Raw genomic sequence first — 25,097 nt, forward strand, 5'->3', positions numbered from 1 at the left:
AATATTTCTGCAATTGTGGGAAATTGAACTAGCAGACCAAGAAGTTCCACTTAACCACCAAAGCTCTGTTTCTGTAACCTCAACCTCGATAGAGCATCCCTCAGAGCCCGGTGGACCTGCTTGTTCCGCAGAGTGTAGATGACAGGGTTGAGCAGTGGGGTCACCACCGTGTTCACAAGGGCAGCCTCCCTGTTGGAGTCCAGCCTGTTCGTTTGCTTTGGTTACACATATATAAACAAACAACTGCTGTACATCAGAGAGAGCACAAGGAGGTGAGAGGAGCAAGTGGAGAAAGCTTTCTGTTTCTCCTTGGCTGATGGGAGTCGCAGGACTGTGACTACTATGTTGCTGTATGCAATGGTGGTTATGATAAGGGATGTCAACAAGATAAAGGAAGTGAGGACAAAGGCCAACATTTCAGTGGAGCTGGTGTCAGAACAGGAGAGATGAATCAGGGGGCCAAGGTCACAGAGAAAGTGGGGGATGACATGGGGGCCACAGAAGGACAACTGGGAAACCTTCACTACCAGCCCAGTGATGAGAGGGAAGGACAAGGCAAAGCAGGCAGTGACCAGGAGGAAGCAAGTCTTCAGGTTCATGATGGTCGGGTAATGCAGAGGCTTGCAAATGGCCACATACCGATCCAGAGACATCACTGCCATGAGGAAGAAAATTATTGACCCAAAAAAGAAAAAAGAAAAGGCTTGTATGAGACAAGCAGTAAAGGAAATTGGTTGCCTTCCCAACAGGAAGATAGACAGCAGTTTAGGAATAACTGAGGTGATAAAACAGCATTCAGAGAAGGAGAACGTGCTGAGTAAAATATACATTGGTGTCCAGAGCCGATGGTCAACCCAAGTGATGATGATGATCACCACATTTCCTGAGATAGAGGCCAGGTATGCCAGCAGATGGATCAGGAAGAAGACATTCCCTAGGGCCTGGATGGCCCTAGGATGAATTCTTGGATTGTTGTCTCATTCCTCACCTCCATAGGGATCTCCATTTCTCTATCATCAACTCTGCTGGATCTGTCAAACAGAAAATGCTACCACCAAAGAATAAAAATGTAACTGATGGCCACTATTAAAAAGCAATAAATACTACTTGAAGCTACAATTCTGAATGAGGAATCACTTTATATAATTTAAATGTTATAAATTATTTTGAAATTTGTCAATTATTAAATTGTAAAAATTGAAGGTTTATTGTTCATTTTTGAAAATAATTTTTAATGTGAAACTTAACTTTTCTTGAAAATAATATATTTGAATAATAATCCACAAGGTAAACACTGTAAAATAGAAATTATTTTCAAATAACATATAAACCCAACAGATAACAGTGAAGGCTGTCATCCCACAGAGAATATTTTTATGGGGTCCAATGTTAATTTCTATACTTCAGGTAGCATATGCAATATATAAAGGCCTCCAAAGCACTGTGGAAAAAGAAAGTGTGGGGGAGGGAGCTGTTTTCCTATTAGCATGTTCCAAACCAGTTATTTTCCTGAAGTTGGCTCATCCTGAGTTCTTTACCCAAAACTTTAAGACTGAACAAGAAATCTAGTTTATCACAGCATCTCATAACTACCCAGTCCTTGGGTTTAAGAGAAACGATGTCTAAAAATGGGAGTGAGGGATGGTTATATGACTTGGTTGTTCAGAATCAATGAGAAAACATTTAAATGTGCATCAGTTTCCCTCTCACTCTACACACCTGACAGAACAGAAGATTTTTCCTTCTGCTATTAGTCATATTACCTTTCAACGTTGTTTTCTGGGAATATTTTTGTTACACTGGAAAATTTCAGTGTGGTGGAATTATGAATATATTTTCATTGCAATCACTAAAGGAACATTCATTTTTTTCTTTCTTTAAAGATTTATTTATTTGAGAGAGAGAGTGAGAGAGAGCATGGGGACACAGAGAGAGAAGAAGAATCCCTGCTGAGCAGGGAGGCCAATGCGGAGATCAATCCCAAGACCCTGGGATCATGACTGAGGAGAAGGCAGACACTTAACCAACTGAGCCACCCAAGCACCCCAGGAATATTTGTTTTTAAAAAATGCCAATGCCTAGCTAGAAGCTGAATGAATTGTCATGTAATCTTTAGGAAAGTGTTCGGGCATATGTTGGAAATCAGTGCTCTAATAAGTCACCATAATTTAAATTGAATTTTACTTAATTCTTTGACTTATTTAAAACTATTACAATTACATTAACTATGCATGATCCACAGTACAAACTTAAACATTACTAGTTTCTGCTTTAAATATTTGGCTGTGCCTGGGTGGCTCAGTGGGTTAAAGCCTCTGCCTTTGGCTCAGGTCATGATCCCAGGGTCCTGGGATCAAGCCCCGTATAGGCTCTCTGCTCAACAGGTAGCCTGCTTCCCTTCCCCTCTCTCTGCCTGCCTCTCTGCCTACTTGTGATCTCTGTCAAATAAATGAAATCTTTAAAAAATAATAATAATAAAATTGACATTATATTGCAAGTTATTCCCATGGCCAAGTACTCACCAAGAAGCAGCCACAGGAAACACCTTCTTTGATAATGTGCTGCTTTTTTCTTCCAACAAACCAGGATCTTTCTTCAAAGCTAATGGAAGGGGGAGGTGAGATGACCTTTTTTCGGAACTTTTAAATCAATGAATGCCTATGTTTTAAATTAATAGGAAATTATTAGGGCTAGTTTTTTTCATGGAAGACAGAGATTTCTAAACTCTGGAAGATTAACAGTCATAGTTTTCCCCTATGGCCATTGGAATGATAAATCCTAGATCAAGACAATAGAAACTGCTGTAAATATGCACAAGAATATGCTGATGTAACCATTTAAAATTTCTGAACAAATTTATATCCATTCTATGGGATACAATGACACAGTCCATCATGAACATCAAATCTGATGGGTTGTGCATCCAAAACAGAAGAGAGTCAGGAAGTAGAAACAATAAATGTTACTTTCCTTTGGACCCTGTTGCTAGTCACTTTCTTATCAACAGTTGATAAGAATAGTTGCTTCCCACCTTTCAGAGTAGGTGAAGATCACTGAAGTCATAAATGAGAATATATTCAAGTGCCCTGATGATATAATTACGACAGGGTCATTTACCATCCCTCATGAGGACACACAGGGTCCAAAAGCACGAACCTCTGGAATATTCAAGATTCATTAGAGGAGTACCAAAAAAAGGGAACACAAACTTAAATCACAACAGAGTCCCAGAGGACAATTTAATTGTTCATATTTGGAAATTAGAAATTTCAGCAGAAACATACCCAAATAACCATTTCACTGCATATGGTGGCATACTATCACCATTCTCAAGACCCTATGCAGTCCTTTGCACAAGTCCTCAAAGGTATATTTGCCATGAGTGCCCTAGCATTGCAAAATTTATAAAGTCCTGAATTACATATGTCAAAAAAGACAAGCTTAGGCATCAGAAAGAATGTTGTACAATTGCCCTTGCTTTTTTTTTTTTTTTAACCTGGTATTTTCTTTAATGAGGTATAATTTATACACTGTAAAATGCATAAATTTTAATTACAAGTTGATAATTTTCTACATTTGTAAACATCTATGTAACTACTAACCAAACCATAAAAATTCCCATCTCATCACAAATGTCTTTGTGCCCAGTCAATAGCTCACACCAAGAGAAAACAACTAAAGAACAACTTTAATTTCTGTCATTGAAATTTACTTTTGCCACCTCTTGAAATTCATTTATGTTTAACCCACTGAGCCATCGAGGTGCCCCTGAAATTCATTTATATGGAACACAGCATATGTCTGGCTTTATTTTTCCTCAGATTTGTCAGAGTTATCCATGCTGTCACATGAACCAATGATTAATTCTTTTGTATTGTTTTATAGTAGGTCATTATCTATGTATATCACTATTTTCCATTCTCTCACTGAAGGACATTTATGTCCTTTCCAATTTAGGGCTACTATGAGTAAAGACATTATGAATATTCTTCTATAAGTCTTTTTGAAGACAGCACTCATTTCTCTTGAGTATATGGCTTGAAGTAAAAGTCCTGAATTAATTATAGAATAGGTCTTAGCACTATAAGAAATTGAAAAACAAGTTCCCAAATAGGATTTAGGCTCTCAATAGCAATGCATGAGAATTCAAAATGCTCCATATTATCACATTGGTCTTGTAAGTCATATTTAATTGAACACATTCTCTGTAAATTGGTTCAGCCACTATGGAGAACAATGTGGATATTCCTCAAAATACTAAAAATAAAACTACCATTTGATCCAGAAAGTCTACTCCTGAGCATATATCCAAAGGAAATGAAAACAGGATATTGAAAGATATCTGCACTACCATGTTTATCACAGCATTAGTCACAATAGCCAATATATGAAAACAGCCATTAGAGGATGAATGGGTAAAGAGGACATTATAGGTGTGTGTGTGTATAACATGTATATAGAATACATTATATATAATATAATGCAATATATAATATGTATACATATAATATGTATGCATTATACATTATGTATAATGTATACATATGTATACATATGCATATACATATATGTATACATATGTATACATTATGTTTAATGTAGCATATGTATACATATACATTATGTAATACATTATCTATAATGTAGCATGTATACACATGCTACATTATACATAATGTATAGTATATACATTATACATTATGTATACATATGTACAGTATATATGTACATATATATATAATACATGCACATTATATATAATGTGTATGTCTGTATGTATATATATGTAATGTATTATTATTAAGCCATGAGAAAGAAAGAAATCATGACATTTCTGAGTCAGAGAAAGATAAATAATATATGATATCTCTTCTTATCAGTCTTGCTAAGAGTTAAACAATTTTGTGAGTCATTTCAAAGAGTAAACTTTTTAATTTTTTGTTTTCTATTCCATTGATTTATATATATTTGCATTCATATTTGTATGAATTCACTCTTATCTGCATATTTCAGTTGTAATTTCCTTTTACATCCCTACTGTTTAAAACTGAACATCTATGTGATTAATTTTATACACTTATTTCTAATATAAACATTAATGTTATGAAGTTTCCTCTAAGCATGACTTTAGGCTGCATTTCAAAAATTTATGTATGTTGTGTTAATATTTTTGCTTCCAAAATATTTTCAGATTGTTTAGTAAATTTTTCTGTAATCCAAGAGAGATATAGAAATATGTTGTTTATAGCCAAGTATTCAGGAATTTTCTAGATGAATCATTGTAATTGATTTATTTAATTCAACTGTGATTAGAGAACACATGCTGTGTATTTTCAGTCCTTTACCATGTTTATTTTTATTTTTTAATTTTTTTATTAACATATAATGTATTATTAGCTCCAGGGATAAACGTCTGTGAATCACCAGGTTTACACACTTCATAGCACATACCTTCCCCAATGTCCATAAACCCACCACACTCTCACTCCCCTCCTCCCCCAGGCAACAGTCATTTTGTTTTGTGAGATTGAGTCTTTTATGGTTTGTCTCCCTCCAATCCCGTCTTGATTCATTTATTCTTTTCCTGCCCCCCAATCCTCCCACATTGCCTCTCAACTATCTCATATCATGGAGATCATATGATAATTGTCTTTCTCTGATTGACTTACTTTGCTAAGTATAATACCCTCTATTTCCATCCATGTCATCACAAATGGCAAGATTTCATTTCTTTTGATGGCTGCATAGTATTCCATTGTATATATATACCACTTTTTCTTTATCCATTCATCTGTTGATGGACATCTAGGTTCTTTCCATAATTTAGCTATTGTGGACATTGCTGCTATAATAATTCGGGTGCTCGTGCCCCTTCAGATCATGTTTGTATCTTTAGGGTAAATACCCAGTAGTGTGATTACTAGGTCATAGGGGAGGTCTATTTTCAACTTTTTGAGAAAACTCCATGCTGTTTTCCAGAGTGGTAGCACCAGCTTTCACTCCCATCAACAGTGTAGGAGGGTTCCCCTTTCTCAGCACCCTTACCAGCATCTGTCATTTCCTGACTTGTTAGTTTTAGCTATTCTGAGTGGCGTGAGGTGGTATCTCACTGTGGTTCTGATTTGTATTTCCTGGATGCTGAGTGATGTGGAGCACTTTTTCATGTGTCTGTTGGCCACCTGGATGCCTTCTTTGCAGACAGTACCATGCTGTCTTGATGATGACAAGCTTTGTAATAGAGCTTGAAGTCCGGAATTGTGATGCCACCAACGTTGGCTTTCTTTTTCAATATCCCTTTGGCTATTCGAGGTCTTTTCTGGTTCCATATAAATTTTAGAATTATTTGTTCCATTTCTTTGAAAAAGATGGATGGTACTTTGATAGGAATTGCATTAAATGTGTAGATTGCTTTAGGGTAGCATAGACATTTTCACAATATTTATTCTTCCAATCCAGGAGCATGGAAACATTTTTCCATTTCTTTGTGTCTTCCTCAATTTCTTTCATGAGTACTTTATAGTTTTTCTGAGTATAGATTCTGTGTCTCTTTGGTTAGGTTTATTCCTAGGTATCTTATGGTTTTGGATGCAATTGTAAATGGGATTGACTCCTTAATATCTCTTTCTTCTGTCTTGCTGTTGGTGTAGAGAAATGCAACTGATTTCTGTGCATTGATTTTATATCCTGACACTTTACTGAATTCCTGTATAAGTTCTAGCAGTTTTGGAGTGGAGTCTTTTTGGGTTTTCCACATATAGTATCATATCATCTGCGAAGAGTGATAATTTGACTTCTTCTTTGCCGATTTGGATGCCTTTAATTTCCTTTTGTTTGTCTGATTGCTGAGGCTAGGACCTCTAGTACGATGTTGAATAGCAGTGGTGATAATGGACATCCCTGCCGTGTTCCTGACCTTAGCGGAAAAGCTTTCAGTTTTTCTCCATTGAGAATGATATTTGCGGTGGGTTTTTCATAGATGGCTTTGATGATATTGAGGTATGTGCCCTCTATCCCTACACTTTGAAGAGTTTTGATCAGGAAGGGATGCTTGTACTTTGTCAAATGCTTTTTCAGCATCTATTGAGAGTATCATATGGTTCTTGTTCTTTCTTTTATTGATGTGTTGTATCACATTGACTGATTTGCGGATGTTGAACCAACCTTGCAGCCCTGGAATAAATCCCACTTGGTCGTGGTGAATAATCTTTTTAATGTACTGTTGAATCCTATTGGCTAGTATTTTGTTGAGTATTTTCGCATCTGTGTTCATCAAGGATATCGGTCTATAGCTCTCTTTTTTTGGTGGGATCCTTGTCTGGTTTTGGGATCAAGGTGATGCTGGCCTCATAAAATGAGTTTGGAAGTTTTCCTTCCATTTCTATTTTTTGGAACAGTTTCAGGAGAATAGGAATTAGTTCTTCTTTAAATGTTTGGTAGAATTCCCCCGGGAAGCCGTCTGGCCCTGGGCTGTTGTTTGTTTGGAGATTTTTAATGACTGTTTCAATCTCCTTACTGGTTATGGGTCTGTTCAGGCTTTCTATTTCTTCCTGGTTCAGTTGTGGTAGTTTATATGTTTCTAGGAATGCATCCATTTCTTCCAGATTGTCAAATTTATTGCCGTAGAGTTGCTCATAGTATGTTCTTATAATAGTTTGTATTTCTTTGGTGTTAGTTGTGATCTCTCCTCTTTCATTCATGATTTTATTTATTTGGGTCCTTTCTCTTTTCTTTTTGATAAGTCGGGCCAGGGGTTTATCAATTTTATTAATTCTTTCAAAGAACCAGCTCCTAGTTTCATTGATTTGTTCTATTGTTTTTTTTGGTTTCTATTTCATTGATTTTTCTGCTCTGATCTTTATGATTTCTCTTCTCCTGCTGGGCTTAGGGTTTCTTTCTTGTTCTTTCTCCAGCTCCTTTAGGTGTAGGGTTAGGTTGTGTACCTGAGACCTTTTCTTGTTTCTTGAGAAAGGCTTGTACGCTATATATTTTCCTCTCAGGACTGCCTTTGTTGTGTCCCACAGATTTTTGAACCGTTGTATTTTCATTATCATTTGTTTCCATGATTTTTTTTCAATTCTTCTTTAATTTCCCCGGTTGACCCATTCATTCTTTAGAAGGATGCTGTTTAGTCTCCATGTATTTGGGTTCTTTCCAAACTTCCTTTTGTGGTTGAGTTCTAGCTTTAGAGCATTGTGGTCTGAAAATATGCAGGGAATGATCCCAATCTTTTGATACCGGTTGAGTCCTGATTTAGGACCGAGGATGTGATCTATTCTGGAGAATGTTCCATGTGCACTAGAGAAGAATGTGTATTGTGTTGCTTTGGGATTGAATGTTCTGAATATATCTGTGATGTCCATCTGGTCCAGTGTGTCATTTAAGGTCTTTATTTCCTTGCTGATCTTTTGCTTGGATGATCTGTCCATTTCAGTGAGGGGGAGTGTTAAAGTCCCCTACTATTATTGTATTATTGTTTATGTATTTCTTTGATTTTGTTATTAATTGGTTTATATAGTTGGCTGCTCCCACGTTGGGGGCATAGATATTGAAAATTGTTAAATCTTCTTGTTGGACAGACCCTTTGAGTATGATATAGTGTCCTTCCTCATCTCTTATTATAGTCTCTGGCTTAAAATCTAATTGATCTGATATAAGGATTGCCACTCCTGCTTTCTTCTGATGTCCATTAGCATGGTAAATTCTTTTCCCACCCCCTCAGTTTTAAATCTGGAGGTGTCTTCGGGCTTAAAATGAGATTCTTGGAGGCAACATATAGATGGGTTTTGTTTTTTTATCCATTCTGATACTCTGTGTCTTTTGACTGGGGCATTTAGCCCATTAACATTCACGGTAACTATTGAGAGGTATGAATTTAGTGCCATTGTATTGCCTGTAAGGTGACTGTTACTGTATATGGTCTCTGTTCCTTTCTGATCTACCACTTGTAGGCTCTCTCTTTGATTAGAGGACCCCTCCCCCTTTCAATATTTCCTGTAGAGCCGGTTTGGTGTTTGCAAATTCTTTCAGTTGTTGTTTGTCCTGGAAGCTTTTAATCTCTCCTTCTATTTTTCAATGATAGCCTAGCTGGATATAGTATTCTTGGCTACATGTTTTTTCTTGTTTAGTGCTCTGAAAATATCATGCCAGCTCTTTCTGGCCTGCCAGGTCTCTGTGGATAAGTCAGCTGCCAATCTAATATTTTTTACCATTGTATGTTACAGACTTCTTTTTCCCGGGCTGCTTTCAGGATTTTCTCTTTGTCACTGAGACTTGTAAATTTTACTATTAGGTGACGGGGGTGTGGGCCTATTCTTATTCTTATTGATTTTGAGGGGCGTTCTCTGAACCTCCTGAATTTTGATGCTCGTTCCCTTTGCCATATTGGAGAAATTCTCCCCAATAATTCTCTGCAGTATTCCTTCTGCTCCCCTCCCTCTTTCTTCTTCTTCTGGAATCCCTATTATTCTAATGCTTTTTCGTCTTATGATGTCACTTATCTCTCGAATTCTCCCCTCGTGGTCCAGTAGCTGTTTGTGTCCTCTTTTTGCTCAGCTTCTTTATTCTCTGTCATTTGGTCTTCTATATCACTAATTCTTTCTTCTGCCTCATTTATCCTAGCAGTGAGAGCCTCCATTTTTGATTGCACCTCATTAATAGCTTTTTTTATTTCAACTTGGTTAGATTTTAGTTCTTTTATTTCTCCAGAAAGGGCTTTTATATCTCTCAAGAGGGTTTCTCTAATATCTTCCATGCCTTTATCGAGCCCGGCTAGAACCTTGAGAATTGTCATTCTGAACTCTAGATCTGACATATTACCAATGTCTGTATTGATTAGGTCCCTAGCCTTCGGTACTGCCTCTTGTTCTTTTTTTTGTGTTGAGTTTTTCCTTCTTGTCATTTTGTCCAGATAAGAGTATATGAAGGAGCAAGGAAAATACTAAAAGCGTGGCAACAACCCCAGGAAAATATGCTTTAACCCAATTAGAAGAGATTCCAAATCGTGAGGAGGGAAAATGGGGATAAAAAGAGGTTCAAAAAGGAAGAAAGGAAAAAAAAAAGAAAAAAGAAAAGAAAAGATTTAAAAAAAGAAAAAAAATAATAAAAATATAAAAAAGAAAAAATATATATATTAGATAAACTAGTTAAAAAACGTTAAAAAAGAAAATGTTAAAAGTTAAAAAAAATTTTACCAGAAGGTGAGAAAAAAAAACAAAAAATGAAAAAGAAAAAACTTAAATTAACTGCAAGACTAACAAAAATCACAGGGAATAAGTCATGAGTTCCGTGCTTTGCTTTCTCCTCCTCTGGAATTCTGCTGCTCTCCTTGGTATTGAAACCATACTCCTTGGTAGGTGAACTTGGTATCGGCTGGATTTCTTGTTGATCTTCTGGGGGAAAAATGTTTTGAGATCTATTTTACAACCCAGCATAAAACATATCTTGAAATTCCTTTTTGTAGTTTCAACTTTTTATTTAAAGTCCAGTTAGTTAACATATAGTGTAATACTAGTTTTAGGAGAATGGTGATTCATTACTTACATCTAACACCCAGTGCTTATCAAAAGTGCCTTCCTTAATATCCATCACCCATTTACCCCATCCTCCATCCACCTACCCTCCAGTAACCCTCATTTTGTTCTCTATAGTGAAGTCTCTCTTATGTTTTGCCTCTCTTTTTTTCCTTTCCCTCTTGTTCATTTGCTCTCTTTCTTAAATTCCACATACAAGTGAAAGCATATAGCATTTTTCTTTCTCTGATTGACTTATTTTGCTTAGCATCGCATATTCTAGCTCCATCCATGTCATTGCAAATGACATTCCAAGTCTAAAATGACATGACATTGCAAATTCAAAAATATATATATATTTCTTCTTTATGGCTGAGTAATATTCCTGTGTGTGTGTGTGTGTGTGTGTGTGTGTGTGTGTATGCCACATATTCTGTATCTATTTGTTCAGCCGATGGACATTTGGCTATCTCCATTATTTGACTATTGCTGATAATGCTGCCATAATCATCCGGGTGAATGTATCCCTTCAGATCACTATTCTTGTATCCTTTGGGTAAATACCTAGTAGTGCAACTTTCATGTGCACATGAAAATAATGTGTATTCTTCAGGTACAAAATGTAACAATGTACAATTATATGTACAATTAATGTATAATAATCCACAATTATGAATTAATTCCACTTAGTTGATATTCATGCAAATCCTCCACACTTACTAATTTTTTTTGTCTTTTTGCTGTATTAATTATTTAAATCATGGTGTTTAAACCTCTATGATTGTGGATTTCTTTTTACTTCTCCTTATACTTCTTCCAAGTTTTCTTTTATGAACTTTAAGCTCTAATATTGTGTGCATATCCATACAGAATTATGTCTCCCTGATTATTTCATTCCTTTATCATTATAAATTTACCTCTCTATCTCTGAAATACACTTCATTTGTGAAGTCTATTTTTTAAATGTGTATTACTATAGTCACACAAGCTTTCTTTGGCTTTATGTTTGCTTAGAATTTCTTTTTTTTTTTAAGATTTTATTTATTTATTTGACAGAGAGAAATCACAAGTAGGCAGAGAGGCAGTGAGAGAGAGAGGGGGAAGCAGGCCCCCTGCTGAGCAGAGAGCCCAATGCGGGACTCGATCCCAGGACCCTGAGATCATGACCTGAGCCAAAGGCAGCGGCTTAACCCACTGAGCCACCCAGGCGCCCTGCTTAGAATTTCTTACTCTATGTATTTAAATGTTATTCTTATGACCAGCATGTAGTAACACTTTCCTTTTGACCTAATATGGTAATCTCTATCTGTCTCTGTCACTATGTATATGTGTGTGTGTGTTTCTCTCTCTCTCTCTTTTAATTAGAATACTTAGTCCATTTATATGAATGTCATTATTGTAAGGTTAAATTTAACTTTACCATCTTGATAGTTCCTTTTATTTGTCCCCTCTCTTAGGCATTTCTTATTCTCCTTTCCTGTCTTCTTTTGAATTAACCGAGCATTTTTAGTATTCTATTACAATCAGCTCTACAGATTTCTTGAGTTATCCCTGATATACAATGGCTATATCTAAGGTATATAATTTGATATGTTTTAACATTTAAATACTTGTGAAATCACCACTGTAATGAATATAATAAAAACCCAGTTTCCTACTGCCTGATTGTGACGATTCCATTTTATCTCTTTTTGTTGGCTTCTTAAATACAACTTTTGATTTTTATTTTAGTAGTTGCTTTAGTATTATAGTATACATCTTTGACTTGTCACTCTCTATCTCCTAGTGATAGTTACCACTTCACATATAAGAAACTTAAAATAACATACTTCTATTTCTACCCCCTCAGCTTTTATATTGTCATACATTTTCCTTATACATGTGTTATAAATACAACAGTGCATTGTTACTATTTATGTTGCAAGAGTCAATTACCTTTCAACAACATTTAAATAATTAAAACAAAGCATCTTATATCACCATATAGTTACTATTTCTGGTGCTTTTCCTTCCTTTCCATAGATCCATATTTCCATCTGGTATAATTTTCTTTTCCTTGGAAGGACTGACAACCTATTATTATTCTGTAGGCTTTCTGGTGATTAACTTTTTTATCTTTCGTATGTCTCCATTTTTGAAAGACATTTTCACAGGTATAGAATTCCAGGTTGGCAGATTTTTATTCATGGTTCTTTCAAAGTCCTTGTATCATTGTATTCTCATTGTTTTTTAATTTTTTTTCAACTAACATCTTCTTTTCTTACATCTTATTTTATTTAATTCGATTAGTTAACATAGTGTAACATTAGTTTCAGATGTAGATTTCAGTTATTCATCAGTTGAATATAACACCCAGTGCTCATTACATCATGTGCCCTCCTTAATGCCCATCACCCACTTAACCCACCCCCCAACACGCCTCCCCTCCAGCAACCCTCAGTTTGTTCCCTACAGTTAAGAGTCCCTTAGAGTTTGTCTCCCTCTCTGATTTCATCTTATTTTTCCCTCCTTTCCCCTATGATCCTCTGTTTTGTTTCTTAAATTCCACACATGAGTGAAACCATATGATCATTGTCTTTCTCTGGTTGACTTATTTCACTTACCATAATACCCTCCAATTCCATCCATGTCCTCATAAATGATAAGATTTCGTTTTTTTTGATGACTAATAATCCACTGCATGTATGTATGTACATGTACATACATACATACATGCAGTGGAATATATATACAAACGTGTATATATATATACACCCATACATACATGTGATATCACATCTTCTTTATCCATTCATCTGTCAATGGACATCTTTCCAAAGAAGATTCTATGTTATCTTGATCTTTGTTCCTCAGCATGAAACATGTAATTTTTCCTTCTGGCTGCTTTTAAGATGTTCTGTTTATCACTGGTTTGGGGCAATTTATGTCCCTTAGAGTAGATTTTTTCATTTTCTTAATGTTTGGGTTTTACTGAGATTTTTTACTCTGTTTTCATAAAATTTAGAAAATTTTGGCCATCGTTTCCTTGAATCTTTTTTTGTCATCTCCCTTCACACATAAACTTCTCCTCCAGAAATTTAATTATATACATGTTGGATTACCTAAAGTCGTCCCATACTTCACTGATGCTCTTTTCAATTGTAGGTGGATTACTTTGTGTTTAAGTTTCTATATCTTCAAGTTTGCTAATCTTTCATATGTAGTGTCTAATATTCTATTCATCCCATCTATTAAAATTGTTCAGTAAAATTCTGACACAAATAAGTGCAATTTTCTTTTTTAAAACCACTTTATTCAGTTATGATTGACATACAGAAAGCTGCGCATATTTGATGTACACAACTTGATGATATTAAAGACAAGTATACGCTCATTAAGCCATCCTCATAATTGAAGCCGTAAACATATACAACACCTCCAAAACCCCTTTTCTTCAACTCCTTTTATTTTTCTTTTCTTTTGTGGTAAGAGCATTTAACATGAGTATGGTCTACCCTCATAACAAATTTCTAATTATACAGTCCTATAACAACAGACCCTATCTTGTACCATGGATAGGTAGAACTTATTTACCTTGCAGTACTGAAATTTGGTATATGTTGACACCTTCCCCTCTCTGTCTCACCTCAGCCCCTAGTAGCCACAACTATACTCTCTAGTCCTATGAGTTTGAATATTTTGGATTCCTCAAAAAAGTAAGGAAGATGTGGTCCATATACACTAGGGAGTATTATGCCTCCATCAGAAAGGAAAAAATACCCAACTTTTTGTAGCAACATGGATGGGACTGGAAGAGATTATGCTGAGTGAAATAAGTCAAGCAGAGAGAGTCAATTATCATATGGTTTCACTTATTTGTGGAGCATAACAAATAGCATGGAAGACAAGGGGGGATGGAGAGGAGAAGGGAGTTGAGGGAAATGGGAAGGGGAGGTGAACCATGTGAGACTGGGTGTGGTAAAAAATAATGAATACTGTTTTTCTGAAAATAAATAAATTAATAAAAAAAAAATCTTGAAACCAAAAAAAAAGAAAGGTTGAACACCGAACTTTTGTAGCAACATGGACGGGACTGGAAGAGATTATGCTGAGTGAAATAAGTCAAGCAGAGAGATTCAATTATCATATGGTTTCACTTATTTGTGGAGCATAATAAATAGCATGGAGGACATGGGGAGTTAGAGAGGAGAAGGGAGTTGGGGGAAATTGGAAGGGGAGGTGAACCATGAGAGACTATGGACTCTGAAAAACAATCTGATGGTTTTGAAGGATGGGGAGTGGGAGGGTGGGGGAACCAGGTGGTGGGTATTGGAGAGGGCACGGGTTGCATGGAGCACTGGGTGTGGTACAAAAATAATTAATACTGTTACACTGAAAAAAAAAGGCCTAAAAAAAAAAAGAGAGAGAGCATGTAGTATTTATCTTTCTGTGTCTGACTTAGTACAAGGTCTACCAGGTTCATCCATGTTGTCACAGATTTTATGGCTTCTTTATTTAAAGGGTCAGTAATAGTCCATTTTGTATATACCACATTTCTTTATCCATTCATCCATCAATGAACACTTGTGTTGTTTCTGTATCTTGGCTATAGTGAATAATGCTTCAGTGAACAAGAAAATAGCTGTTCCCAGGAAAATAAAGACAAAGACTTGTGTGAAGCAGGCAGCAAAGGAAATTGATTGCTTCCCTGACAGAAAGATGGGCAGAAAATTTGAAATAACAGTTGTTATAAAACAGCATTCAAAAAAGGGGAAACTGCTAAGGAAGAAGTACATGGGTGTCTGGAGATGATGGTCAACCCAGTGATGGTGATTATGAGTATGTTTCCCATGATGGAGCTCAGGTATGCCAACAGATGCACCATGAAGAGAACCATCCCAGGTGCTGGATGTTAGGAAACCCCTCCAGGGTGAATTCCTGAACTTCTGTCTGGATTCTTGCATCCTCCATCACTGACTTTCCATTTCTTCAATTCTATGAGCTATGTTGTAGAGTATCATGACTAAATAATGAAGAAGTTTGTTTTATTAAACACATAAAACAGTGTAGGCAAATGGTGAAGTAAAAGGTACAGACTTCCAGTTATGGAATGAGTAAGTCACAGGAATGAAAGGTATAGCATAGGAAATAAAATCAATGGTATTGTAATAGTTTGGTATGGTGACAGAGAGTCGCTGTACTTGGGGGAGTATAACATAAAGAGTTGTTGAATCACTAGATTGTATACCTGAAACTAATGTAACATTGTGTGTCAATGATACTTTAATCAAAAAACTTTTTTTCTAAGTGACTCTTAATCTCACAAAACAAACTGAGGGTTGCTGGGGGGAGGGGGTTGGGAGAAGGGGGGTGGGATTATGGACATTGGGGAGGGTGTGTGCTTTGGTGAGTGCTTTGGTGTGAAGTGTGTAAATGTGGTGATTCACAGACCTGTACCCCTGGGGATAAAAATATGTTTATAAAAAATAAAAAATTAAAATAAATAAATAAATAGAAGATTAAAAAAACTTTTTTTTTCAGAATGTAAAAAATAAAAATAAAATAAAATAGTGTGATCATGGTAACTGGATTTTTTTACTATTTTAAGCATTATATTTTATGTCTAATTGTTGCACTTAAGTAAAAATAAATTTTTATCTCTGAATCTATTTATGTTAAATTACAAAAAAAGAACTGTGCATGTGGCTGTAAGTTTTCATAAAGAATAATGTAATTTTAACAGTGTTAGTCATTCTTCTATATTCTATTGAGAAACAGGAAAAAATCCTTCTGATAGTTATATATCTGATCATTAGAGATAGGTACCACTCATATCATGCATTCACTTGGTAAATATTGTAAAAGGAAAAAATTTGTAGCCTTAAAAAAAAAAACTTTGTCATGAGTAGGTCATTCCACAAAAAAATATTCCCCAATGATATCCTTAGGATTTGTCATCCATATTTGAAGTCATAACATGACCTGTAGGAAAATTTCCTTTGGTTCCAGGTGCTGCCCTCTAAAGTGAGAGAGCACTACAGTAGCAGACGGACACTAATTATATTGTTGGAGACACACATCAGGCCATTTTCCTATGGAGCTTGAGACTACTCAGTAAGAGAGAAGAGTTTTTCCTTTCTCCTGTGTTAAGTTGTCCATCTAAGGGAGAATCTCTATCATCTGACTCTTTCAGTCCATATATTTAGGGGATACTAATGTGATGAAAGAAAGAGAAATTGTATGCCTTGACTCTGGCAATTCTTTTTTTTTTTTTAAGATTTTGTTTATTTATTTGACAGAGAGAGAGACACAGTGAGAGAGGGAACACAAGCAGAGGGAGTGGGAGAGGGAGAAGCAGGCTACCCATGGAACAGGGAGCCCAATGAAGGGCTCTATCCCAGGACCCTGGAATCATGATCTGAACTGAAGGTAGACACTTAACAACTGAGCCACCCAGGTGCCTAAGCAATTATTTTCTGATTCTTTCTTCTATTGTCCACTGAAATAAAATATTCTCTTTTACCATTTAAATCCATAAACTTCTCTATATAAGCCTTGTCACTCTGGTCAGCTACTGTTCATCTCAGATCTCTAAACTGGCTGGGTGACTTAGTCAAGCCCCACTCTTTTAATGTGGTAAATCAGCTTGAAGAGGAACAGACCTTGCTTCAATTCACAATAAACAAACAGCAAAATAAGCCAATCACACTATAGCCATGTACTCACCCAAATGTACCTCAGCATAAGCAGAAATCAGTCTCCCTCTCTTTCACTCTTTCAACAAACCAAAATGCTGATCTAGGCACTTAAAAATGTGTGTGTATGTGTGTGTGTGTGTGTGTGTGTGTGTGTGAGAGAGAGAGAGAGAGAGAAAGAGAGAGAGCACGCACTTGCATTTGAAATGACCCTAATTTGTCCTAGAGAAATGCTCAAAATGTGCATCATGTGTCCTAAGCATGCTTCTTCATACAAAATCAGAACGTACCAAAGTTAGGGTAAATGAAAGTGAAAGTTCCATGGCAATCTGGCCTGATGAAATCCTGGAAAAGAAAGAAGAGCACATACATACAGTCCCTAGTGCTCCACTGGAATCTGAGAATAAGTTAACCTGGAATTCCAAAAACCTTTTATGCCCTCCTTGCAGGCTCTAGGTTCTCCAAACTCCCATCTGCTCCTGCATTAGCCACCACCAACAAGAGACCCTGCTTGTTGGCAAATGCTACAGGGCATAATGGAAGGCATTAAACTCCTCATTCCAACTCCTACCTCCTAATAGTATTCTTCTTAAATGCATTCCAGGGCAGGTAAAATGCATTTCTACCTCTTGACTTCTCTAGGTTGAGTAGAATACACATGGCATTGGAAGCTGAGATAAAAGTGAAATTAATTTTCCCCATCATATTCTTAGCATTGGACTCTCTTGACACCACTCAGAATCCACCAGGAGCACTGGGCAAACCCCAGACACACCAGACCTCATTAGAATATAGAACAAAACTACTTAGAGATCAATGTCCCTCTAGGATCCCTGGTGACAACTAATTGGGCATTGTTGGAAACAGAAAATTATAATAAAAAAATCAAATCTACCCTTTCATTACATATGCAAATACAATAATATGGACTCCCAAATGTCTATTGTCTTCCATGAAAATCTTCAAAGATAGACTGCATATAATCCTCCCAGAATTTATGAAGTCCCAACTTCATAGTGCTACTAAGGTGGAGTTGAAAGCTCAAGTGGGGGAATTAGAGCCCCACCTGTGGTAATAAAGTAAAGCTCCCCTTAATCTCCCACAGAAGTGTCAAAGAACACCAGACAAAACACCAAGTTTACACAAGAGCTAAATGCCCAGGTTTCAGTTGATAAGAACTTGTCACACCAAGAACAAGGAAGAGTTCAACTTGAATGAAAAAAGACAATCAATGGACACCAACATCAAGATGTGAGAGATATTAGAATTATTTGATAAAGTTTGAAGTAGCCATCACAAAACACTTACAATTACAATTACAATTACAAGCATGCTTGAAACAAATTTAAAAACAGAAATTTTCAGCTAAGAAATAAAAGGCATAAAGAGGAACCAAATGGGGGGCGCCTGGGTGGCTCAGTGGGTTAGGCCTCTATCTTTGGCTCAGGTCGTGATCTCAGGGTCCTGGGATCAAGCCCCGCATCAGGCTCTCTACTCAGCAGGGAGCTTGCTTCCCCCTCTCTCTGCCTACCTCTCTGACTACTTGTGATCTCTGTCTTTCAAATAAATAAATAAAATCTTCAAAAAATGTATTTACAAAAAAAAAAAAAGAGGAACCAAATGGAAATTTTGGAACTGAAAAATATCATCATTAATTTTGTTTTAATTCAGTGGATGGTGTCAACAACAGAATGCAGGAGATAAAAGAAAAAAATCAATGAACTGAAGAAAGAATAACAGAAATTACCCAAATGAAAAACAAAAAGAAAACAAACTGAAAAAAAAAAAAAAAACACAGATACAGCCTCATGGATCTGTAGAACTATAGCAAAAGATCTAACATTTGTGTCACTAGAGTCTGCAAAAGAAAAGAAAAAGAGTGGGGCTGAAAATGGACTTGGAAAAAAACAAAGGTTGAAAACTTCTCAAATTTGGCAAGCAATATAACTTACAAATCCAAAGAGCTGAATAAATTCTAAATAGTATAAATCCAAAGATATCCACATCAAGACACATCATATTCAAACTTCTGGTAATTGAAGAGAAAGAAAAAGTTTAAAAACAGCAAGACAGAAACAACACATTACCCACGGGAAAAAACAATTTAAATGACAGTAAATTTCTTAACAGAAACCATGGGGGCCAGAAAGAAGTAGCACAATATTTTTTCAAGTGCTGAAAGAAAAGTATTGCCAATATATAGAATCCTACATCCAGTAAAAATATCCTTCAGGAATGAATGGGAAATAAAGACACTCTCAGATGAAGGAAAACTTTAAGAATTTCTCACCAGCATACCTATCCTAAAAGAATGGACAGAAGTTCTCTGACCATAAAGGAAATGATATCCAGAGCAACCACTAAAACTGTTGTGCAAATACAGACACTAAAAAGCATTATGGATAAATCAAAATTTATTATTATAAAATGTTCGAGTAACCCATATGAAGGCAGGAAAAAGAAAATATGGAAATGAAAAACAAACTGTAAAATGGTGGACTAAGACATCAAAATGGTGGACATAAGACATCAAATGTGAATGGTCTAGCTACACCAATTAAAAGAAATATTGATAAAATAGATGAAAATCATAACCCAACTATATGATGCCTATAAACACTCACTTTGAATATAATAATAGAGGCTGTTTGAAAGTAAGTGGATGGGAAAAGATTTTCACGTAAATATTTATCAAATGAAGGCAGGAGTGACTATATTAATATCAAACTAAGTAGACTTCAGAGCAGTAAAATTTTCCAAAATAAGAAAGGGATATTATACAATGATAAGACCATCAATCCACCAAGAAGATACAGCAACCCTAGATATGTGCACCAAACAAGAGACCTGCAAAATATGTAAAGTAAAAACTGATAGAACTGAAAGGCCAAAAAAAGACAGTCAACAATTATATTTGGATAGTTCACCATCCCTCTCCCAACAATTAATAAAACAAGTAGCCAAAAAATCATTAAGATGTAGAAGAACTCAACACCATCAACTATCAGGTTCTAACCAACAATTATAGAACATTCCAAAGAATAAAATAAAAGAACAAAGAATAAAATAAAAGCTCTGAAACTATGAATGAAGTCAGGAGAAAGTCCTCTAGAATATTCAAAGGGATTTTTCTCCAGCCCAGTTGTGCAATGAGGAACATGTTGATACTGTTTTTTAAAAGATACTGGGTGTGGTGCAAAATAATGAATACTGTTATGCTGAAAATAAAAAATAAATTAAAAAAATAAATAAATAAAAAGATCCTGAAATCTGTAAGAGGAAGCCTGAAAAAAATTCTTAGCTCTTATAATAAATATCACTTAAGGTCATCAGAAATGTCAAAAAAATTCAGAATTATGGTCTCCTGGCTCCTTGGGCAGGGTAGGCTCTGGCCCTTTATCATCTGTCAAATGTCTGAGACAGAAATTGATGGAGTATGGCTTAGATCTATCAGAGCCTGAAGCACTCCTCCTGGAGACAATAGGAGCAGAAGCAGCAACAACATTAAAGCAAACATCCACTGAATGGAAGCCTCCATCAAAGTCCAAGTTGGGAAACAGAAACAGTATCACACAACTTTACAGAGAAGATTTAATGTAGGAACTGGTTAGACAAGTTTTGGTGGGCCATAGGGCATGAAGCAAACACTGAGGTGATACAGAGACAGCAAGTGCAGAAGAAAGCTTCATCTCCTAGGACTGGAGGAACCAAGACAAAGATTAAGGCTGTTGTAATTGAGAAGCCCAGAGAAGGAACTCCACTGAGCTACAGAGCTACAAGCAACAGAGACCTCTGTTGAAGGTGTGTTTCCTGGGTAGCCCTGGTCTTCATGTGGTGTGAAGAGATTCTATGGAACTAGGACTCAGGCCCCTGAGGCATAGGCAGTCCTCAGAGAGTTAAGTTTCCTCAGGATCTTGAAGGAGAGATCTTCTGCTGAGCTGGGATTCAAACTTCTAAGTAGGCAAAACTTGTGACCACAGGACACTGTTTTTGTGGGGCTAATAACGGTACTCCTTTAAGTGTGAAAACTGCAGCCAACTGCTGCCCCTGGGCACAATCACTGCTGCAGAGTTAAAGAAAGAGTATTAACAGCAATGCTGACAAAAACAGGAAGCAATTGGAACAGAAAAAGTCCTTTCTGAGCCTCTAGTAGCTCAGTCTTTCTCTAGGGCTCCCGCTGGGCAGAGACTAACAGAAATCCTTCTGCAAGGTGAAACATGGTTTGCAGAACCCCTGGCTCAGAGTTCCAGAGCTGGGGTTGGCACTGAGATATAATAGGTTAATAATGATCCAGCTGTTGCCCAAACAACTCAAGACCTCCCCATCTAGACTAGCTCAAGGAGCTATCTCAGCACAGAGGGAAGCAGAAGAATGTACTTGTGTTTCCAGTTATGCTGTGTAGATTAATTAGCATCCCAAGGAATCTGAGTAGAGAATGGATTATAATTCGGTCACTGAGTTTTTCCACTGTCCAATACAGGAAACATGAATGACAGTTTTGTTTCAGAAAACACACATTTATGGGGCTACCCAATCACCATAATTCATTCTAATCCAGAAAAATGAAGTATTCTGATGGGTCTCATTCTTATCATAAGCATATCATAACCTCTACAAGTCTACCATGGCCTGTACTGGAGTCACGTGTTGAAAATGGCATCATGCTACCAATAGATTCATACTACTCAGCATCACACTACCAATTGATTCAGACTCAAATGTATGGGAAATCCCAGCCCACTGAAGTCCTGAGGCTTGCTTTACCACCCCCCCAAAAGAAGACAAAGCAAGAACTAATCATGAGTTGGTCCTCAAATCTGACATGAAGCCAATGTAAAGAAGCACTCTCTTCAAAAGCCCAGACCCTCTCTTCATCTCAAGATTCTCTTAGAGAATGCCAGGTGTACTCTCTAGCTGAGCTGTCAACATAGTATGACCAAAATATGGTGCCTAGCTGATGATCTAGGAGGCTACCAGGCTCACTCCAATGGGTGGTGGAAAACTAAGGACTAGCCCTGCCTCTGGGCTCGGTAGCTCCTAGACGAGGTGGGCCAAATAATCTTTTGCTTGTCTTTGATGAAAGGAACCCCTCCAAACTCCTAAGAGAAAGGAGGATCTTAGATTAAATTTAAAAAGATAACAAGAATCTGTTCCATGCAATGGGAAATTAAATGGGACAGGGACTCTGTAATTTTACACATCCCTTTCTCTGGAATAAAGGCCTGCCCCTGCCGAAGGGGCCTCTGAGAAATCACATCTGGGGAAATGGCTCAGGTCTCTCATATCTGTTAAATAAGTGATAGACATCACCGCACCAATTCAGTATTCCTCCAAATGAGTCATTAGATAGTTTTAATTTTTGCTGTTAGAAACAGTACTAAATATTCTTGTATGTATGTCATTTTTTCTTATATGTGAGTATACTACTCAGATCAGTATCTAAGAGTGGAATTGCTAGGTCAAAAGGAATGCCTTTTTTTTTTTTTTAAGGAATGCCCTTTTAATCGATCTATTGATCTATCTATCTTCTATTTATTTATTATGTTAGTTACCATACAGTACATCATTAGTTTTTTTTTTGTTTTTTTTTTTTTTAATTTTTATTTTTTATAAACATATATTTTTATCCCCTGGGGCTTAGCGAAATAAGTCAAGTACATCATTAGTTTTTGATGTGGTGTTCCATGATTCATTGTTTGCATATAACACCCAGTGCTCTATGCAATATGTGCCCTTCTTTTTATTTATTTATTTTTTATTTATTTTCAGCATAACAGTATTCATTATTTCTGCATCACACCCAGTGCTCCATGCAACACGTGCCATCTCTAATACCCACCACCTGGTACCCCGACCTCCCACCCCTCGTCCCTTGAAAACCCTCAGATTGTTTTTCAGAGTCCATAGTCTCTCATGGCTCACCTCCCCTTCCAATTTCCCCCAACTCCCTTCTCCTCTCTAACCCCCCATGTCCTCCATGCTATTTGTTATGCTCCACAAATAAGTGAAACCATATGATAATTGACTCTCTCTGCTTGACTGATTTCACTCAACATAATCTCTTCCAGTCCCATCCATGTTGCTACAAAAATTGGGTATTCATCCTTTCTGATGGAGGCATAATACTCCATAGTGTATATGGACCACATCTTCCTTATCCATTTGTCCATTGAAGGGCATCTTGGTTCTTTCCACAGTTTGGCGACCGTGGCCATTGTTGCTATAAACATTGGGGTACAGATGGCCCTTCTTTTCACTACATCTGTATCTTTGGGGTAAATACCCAGCAGTACTATTGCAGGGTCATAGGGAAGCTCTATTTTTAATTTCTTGAGGAATCTCTACACTGTTCTCCAAAGAGGCTGCACCAACTTGCATTCCCACCAACAGTGTAAGAGGGTTCCCCTTTCTCCACATCCCCTCCAACACATGTTGTTTCCTGTATTGCTAATTTTGGCCATTCTAATTGGTGTAAGGTGATATCTCAATGTGGCTTTAATTTGAATCTCCCTGAGGGCTAGTGATGATGAACATTTTTTCCTGTGTCTGATAGCCATTTGTATGTCTTCATTGGAGAAGTGTCTGTTCATACATACAAGAATATTTAGTACTGTTTCTAAGAGCAAAAAATTAAAACATTCTAAATTCCTATCAATTAAGGACTGATTCAATTACTATATATCCATAGATTGAAATATACTACATACCTGTAATAAACGAATATCTGGGGTGCCTGGGTGGCTCAGTGGGTTAAGCCTCTGGCTTCAGCTCAGGTCATGATCTTAGGGTCCTGGGATTGAGCCCTGCATAGGGCTCTCGGTTTAGCATGGAGCCTGCTTCCCCCTCTCTCTCTCTGCCTGCTTCTCTGCCTACTTGTGATCCCTCTCTTTGTCAAATAAATAAACAAAATATTTTTTCAAAAGTGAAAAAAAGAGAGAGTTATTAGGATCTAAATCTGTGTCCTCTGCTGAAGCCAGTTGCTCCATTTCAAAACACTTTCAAAAAGATTGCTCTTCCAAACCCACTGGTCAGACAGGAGTTGCAGCAGGTTTGCTGCATGTTAACAAACTCCCCTGTCCCAACCGTGGATAGTGGGAGAAGATGGAGTCTATGACAGGCTCTAATATGCTTTGGTGGATAAGAGCATATGCTCTGGATTCATGGAGCTTTAGCTGAAATCCTGTCTCTACCTCCCACTCATTGTAGAACTTGGGTGTATCACCTAGCCTCTTACAGTGTTCCTGGAAAACCAAAGATAAATTGTGGCAGTACTTAGTCTCAGACCTGGCACACAGAAGCTACCTTGGCTAGAAGCAGTAGTCTCTGGTGGAAGTGGCACACCAGTGACTACAAATCCCAAAAGTGAGAAAGACTGGTTGGTTGGAGCTCAGTGGTTCTCACCCAGAGACGATTTTGCTCTCTCCTCACCTCCAATGAGATCTGGCAATGTCTAGAGACATTCTTGCCTGGAGTGTTTCTACTGACATCTAGTTGGTAGAGGCCAAGGATGCCGCTAAATTTACTATGATGTACAGGATGGCAGGTGCCATGATCAACAAGGTCAACGTTGACAAACTCTGGTATAGTGGTACCCAAAGGTCAATCCTAAACTGAAGAAAAAGGAAAGCCAATATAAAAAGGAAAGCCAATATAGAAGTACCTCATTGACTGGAGCCAAAGGACAGTTCAGTTCATAAAGCAGTTCAGTTCATAAAGCAGCCTCCATAGTGGAGGATCTGGATATACCACAGGCTGTATCTTATCTCCGTCATCCAGACCTCTCATGATATGGCTGTTGGTGCTGCCGGACTAATCTGGTGGAACACTTACAGAAGTTTGGCTTGAGGGAGGCTAAAATGGTAAGTGCTTGTGGTTGGAGAAACATATGAAGAAAGGTGAGCCTCCCTTGACTGAT

The 25,097-nt window shown here is 37.0% G+C and overlaps 1 pseudogene; it reads right to left on the reverse strand.

Moving 5' to 3' along the window:
* Nucleotides 1-50: 50 nt before the first annotated feature.
* LOC123388761 lies at nucleotides 51-17,967 on the reverse strand (annotated as a pseudogene).
* Between the last annotated feature and the right edge of the window lie 7,130 nt (nucleotides 17,968-25,097).

The sequence above is a fragment of the Mustela putorius genome, unplaced genomic scaffold, assembly GCF_011764305.1.
Source record: "Mustela putorius furo isolate JIRA1106 unplaced genomic scaffold, ASM1176430v1.1 tig00003909_pilon_pilon_pilon, whole genome shotgun sequence".
Lineage (NCBI taxonomy): Eukaryota > Metazoa > Chordata > Mammalia > Carnivora > Mustelidae > Mustela > Mustela putorius.